Genomic DNA, 5,748 nt, shown 5'->3' on the forward strand with positions numbered 1-5,748 from the left:
TGAATAGCTTGTGCAAGCGGTAGTGGCCAATAACTCGAACACTAAACCAAGACAGGACTTCGGGGTTTTCTCACTGCCTTCAAGATAGTTTTCCTTAGCTGTTTTATCAGCTTTGTTGGAGACCAACAAGGATGTTTCACTATCCTTAACCTTATCTGCATTACTTCATTTACCTTTGCTTAATAAGGCACTCTTCCCCAGTATTCTATCAATATTCTAAAAGAAGAAACAAGCTGACACATAACAGGTTTAGCATGTACTAGTATATGAAACTCATTTCGGTGAACCAGTTCATTAGTAAGGTGGACATGATTAAACTACCAAGTCTTCTATTGCCAAGTAGTACATAGTAAAAGCATCAAACAAACATATATCTATGTCCTATGGTCATTGCATTGTCTTGCCAAATCAAAATAGAGACATGGTTCAAATCATATCAGTTCAACACAAAGCAACACTGAAAGAATACAAAGCGTGGGAAACTACACGGCACAACAAGATTTCAGATGGGTACCACGGGTCTACATGTACAACAACACTATTGGCTATGTTATGATGCTAGTAATGTGCATGATATGAGAAGTCAACTATATACACAATTGAAATTGAAATAAACAGAGCTATTTATAAGAGCAAACATGTTAAACAAACATGCATAAACATACCTGTTGTGCCATTGGACTTTCGGTTGGATCCTTCAATTTCAAAATACGTTTGTATGAGTAAATATAGTGACACAAGAGCAAAGCAGTATGCACAATAGCAATGGAATCTTAAATGAGAACAGTTGTTCTTCATGTTTAAGCACTTGTTCTACATGAATGGAGTACAGTAAGACGCAAGAATTTAGTACTTAAAAATAGAAAATGAGCTCATATACCTTACCACATTCTTGGTTCGGGACCAGTACAGAACAAGGCGTTCCCAGTCATCGTCCAGTAAATGTGTCTCAGGAGAACGTAAGGGAATTTGACGAGTTCCTTTGCCAGTGAAGTACGTTTTCTTCAGGTAATTCCGATACTGCCACCAAGCATTCTTGAAGATAGAAGAGGTATTAGCACAGGTTACCTCATCCCGAGTTTCCAAATCGGTCATGTCGGTATCAAAACTGGCGGATCTCGGGTAGGGGGTCCCGAACTGTGCGTCTAAGGCGGATGGTAACAGGAGGCAGGGGACACGATGTTTTACCCAGGTTCAGGCCCTCTTCATGGAGGTAAAACCCTACATCCTGCTTGATTTATTCTTGATGATATGAGTAGTACAAGAGTTGATCTACCACGAGATCGGAGAGGCTAAACCCTAGAAGCTAGCCTATGGTATGATTGTATGTTGTTCTACGGACTAAAACCCTCTGGTTTATATAGACACCGGAGGGGGCTAGGGTTACACAAGGTCGGTTACAAAGGAGGAGATATCCATATCCGTATTGCCTAGCTTGCCTTCCATGCCATGTAGAGTCCCATCCGGACACGGGACGAAGTCTTCAATCTTGTATCTTCATAATCCAATAGTCCGGCTGTCCGGAGACCCCCTAATCCTGGACTCCCTCAGTAGCCCCTGAACCAGGCTTCAATGACGATGAGTCCGGCGCGCAGTTATTGTCTTCGGCATTGCAAGGCGGGTTCCTCCTCCGAATACACCACGGAAGAATTTGAATACAAGGATAGTGTCCGACCCTTCAAAATAAGTTCCACATACCACCGTAGAGAGAATAATATTTCCAAAAATCTATTCTGCTGACATGTTTTGGCAGCACGACATCACATCATGGCCCGGTAATTATTCGAGCCATTTTTCTTTAACCAGCCCCGCACATAACGCGAGGCGGTTTCTTGACACGTCTTGTCAAAGCAGAGATCGTGTTCCCCTTATTACAGGATTCTCATCAATACGGACGTGGGTAACCCAACCGTGCCATCAATTACGGCGTTTGAGGGATAAGCGAGTTTTACCAGGCTAGTGGGGGCGCATAGTTTCGTCCGTCCTTATAAAGGGATAAGGTTTTACCTTTTTCTACCCACGCCTTCCTCCTCCTTTCTCATCCATTCTCGCGCACTCGAGCTCCAATGCCCAAGTCCGCATCCTTCTCCTCAACCTTCTTCAAACATGTCCGGAGCGGGAGGCAAGTGGATGGCCTCCTCCGTCACGGAGGGGCACATCAAAAAGCTACGCGGAGCTGGATACTTAGCCGCGGATATCGCGCACCGGCTGCCAGCCGCGGGGCAGGTCATCCCTACCCCAGAACCTAATGAGAGGGTGGTCTTCCTCCCCCACTTTGTCCACGGACTGGGGTTTCCCCTCCATCCATTTGTCCGCGGCCACATGTTCTATTATGGGCTGGACTTTCATGATCTGTCCCCAAATTTCATCCTCAACATCTCGACGTTCATCGTCGTGTGTGAGGCTTTCCTCCGCATCCGGCCCCACTGAAGGAAATATGCCCTAAGATTGGCGTGGAAGCATAAGATTGGCGAGACGACAACGATGCTACGATGGTGATCAAGGTGTCGCGCCGGTGATGATGGTGATCATGACGATGCTTCGGAGATGGAGATCACAAGCACAAGATGATGATGGCCATATCATATCACTTATATTGATTGCATGTGATTTTTATCTTTTATGCATCTTATCTTGCTTTGATTGATGGTAGCATTATAAGATGATCTCTCACTAAATTTCAAGATAAAAGTGTTCTCCCTGAGTATGCACCGTTGCCAAAGTTCGTCGTGCCCAGACACCACGTGATGATCGGGTGTGATAAGCTCTACGTCCATCTACAACGGGTGCAAGCCAGTTTTGCACTCACAGAATACTCAGGTTAAACTTGACGAGCCTAGCGTATGCAGATATGGCCTCGGAACACTGAGACCGAAAGGTCGAGCGTGAATCATGTAGTAGATATGATCAACATAGCGATGTTCACCATTGAAAACTACTCCATTTCACGTGATGATCGATTATGGTTTAGTTGATTTGGATCACGTGACCACTTAGAGGATTAGAGGGATGTCTATCTAAGTGGGAGTTCTTAAGTAATATGATTAATTGAACTTTAATTTATCATGAACTTAGTCCTGGTAGTATTAGCATATCTATGTTGTAGATCAATAGCTCGCGTTGTTGCTTTCATATGTTTATTTTGATATGTTCCTAGAGAAAATTGTGTTGAAAGATGTTAGTAGCAATGATGCGGATTGGATCCATGATCTGAGGTTCATCCTCATTGCTGCACAGAAGAATTATGTCCTTGATGCACCGCTAGGTGACCGACCTATTGCAGGAGCAGATGCAGACGTTATGAACGTTTGGCTAGCTCAATATGATGACTACTTGATAGTTTAGTGTACCATGATTAACGGCTTAGAATCGGGACTTCAAAGACGTTTTGAACGTCATGGACCATATGAGATGTTCCAGGAGTTGAATTTAATGTTTCAAGCAAATACCCGAGTTGAGAGATATGAAGTTTCCAACAAGTTCTATAGCTAAAAGATGGAGGAGAATCGCTCAACTAGTGAGCATGTGCTCAGATTGTCTGGGTACTACAATCGCTTGAATCAAGTGGGAGTTAATCTTCCAGATAAGATAGTGATCGACAGAATTCTCTAGTCACCATCACCAAGTTAGTAGAACTACGTGATGAACTATAGTATGGCAAAGTGATTGGCAGAACTACGTGATGAACTATAGTATAGCGGAACTACCCCAAGTGATTGGCAGATAAGAAGGATGGCAAAGTGAACATAAGTATATTTGATATACATGTTATTGATGTGTACTTTACTAGTGTTTATAGCAACCCCTTAGTATTTGATACTAGTTCAGTTGCTAAGATTAGTAACTCGAAACGGGAGTTGCAGAACAAACAGAGACTAGTTAAGGGTGAAGTGACGATGTGTGTTGGAAGTGGTTCCAAGATTGATATGATCATCATCGCACACTCCCTATACTTTCGGGATTAGTGTTGAACCTGAATAAGTGTTATTTGGTGTTTGCGTTGAGCATGAATATGATTTGATCATGTTTATTGTAATATGGTTATTCATTTAAGTAAGAGAATAAATTGTTGTTCTGTTTACATGAATAAAACCTTATATGGTTACACACCCAATGAAAATAATTCGTTGGATCTCGATTGTAGTGATACACATAATCATAATATTGAAACCAAAAGATGCAAAGTTAATAATGATAGTGCAGCTTATTTGTGGCACTGCCGTTTAGGTCATATTGGTGTAAAGCGCATGAAGAAACTCCATGCCGATGGGCTTTTGGAATCACTTGATTATGAATCAGTTGATGCTTGCGAACCATGCCTCATGGGTAAGATGACTAAGACTCCGCTCTTCAGAACAATGGAGCGAGCAATAGATTTGTTGGAAATCATACATACTGATGTATGTGGTCCGATGAATATTGAGGCTCGCGACAGGTATCATTATTTTCTGATCTTCACAGATGATTTGAGCAGATATGAGTATATCTACTTGATGAAACACAAGTTTGAAATATTTGAAAAGTTCAAAGAATTTCAGAGTGAAGTGGAGAATCATCGTAATAAAAATAAAAGTTTCTACGATATGATCGCGGAAATAAAATATTTGAGTTACGAGTTTGGCCTTCAGTTAAAACAATGTGAAATAGTTTCACTACTCACGCCACCTGGAACACCACAGTATAATGGTGTGTCCGAACGTCAAAACCGTGCTTTATTAGATATTGTGCGATCTATGATGTCTCTTACCGATTACCACTATCGTTTTGGGGTTATGCATTAGAGACAGCCATATTCACGTTAAATAGGGCACCATCTAAATCCGTTGAGACGACACCGTATGAACTGTTGTTTGGCGAGAAACCTAAGCTGTCGTTTCTTAAAGTTTGGGACTGCGATGCTTATGTGTAAAAGTTTCAACTTGATAAGCTCGAACCCAAATCGGAGAAGTAAATCTTCATAGGATACCCAAAAGAAAATGTTGGGTACACCTTCTATCACAGATCCGAAGGCAAGTTATTCATTGCTGAGAATGGATCCTTTCTAGAGAAGGAGTTTCTCTTGAAAGAAGTGAGTGGGAGGAAAGTAGAACTTGATAAGGTAATTGTACCTTCTCCCTTATTGGAAAGTAGTTCATCATAGAAATCTGTTCCTGTGACTACTACACCGATTAGTGAGGAAGCTAATGATGATGATCATGTAACTTCAGATCAAGTTACTACCGAACCTCGTAGGTAAACCAGAGTGAGATCCGCACCAGAGTGGTATGGTAATCCTGTTCTGGAGGTCATGTTACTTGACCATGACGAGCCTACGAACTATGAGGAAGCAATGATGAGGCCAGATTCCGCAAAATGGCTTAAAGCCATGAAATCTGAGATGGGATCCATGTATGAAAAACAAAGTATGGACTTTGGTTGACTTGCCCGTTGATCGGCAAGCAATTGAAAATAAATGGATCTTCAAGAGGAAGACGGACGCTGATAGTAGTGTTACTATCTAAAAAGCTAGAATTGTCGCAAAAAGGTTTTCGACAAGTTCAAGATGTTGACTACGATGAGAGTTTCTCACTCGTATCCATGCTTAAGTCTGTCCGAATCATGTTAGCAATTGCCGCATTTTATGAAATCTGGCAAATGGATAAACAAAATTGCATTCGTTAATAGGATTTATTAGAGAAGAGTTGTATATGATGCAACCAAAAGGTTTTGTCGATCCTAAAGGTACTAACTAAATATGCAAGCTCCAGC

The sequence above is a fragment of the Triticum urartu genome, chromosome 3A (genome assembly GCF_056163025.1).
Source record: "Triticum urartu cultivar PI428250 chromosome 3A, HENAU_Tu73, whole genome shotgun sequence".
In the NCBI taxonomy this organism is placed as follows: Eukaryota; Viridiplantae; Streptophyta; class Magnoliopsida; order Poales; family Poaceae; genus Triticum; species Triticum urartu.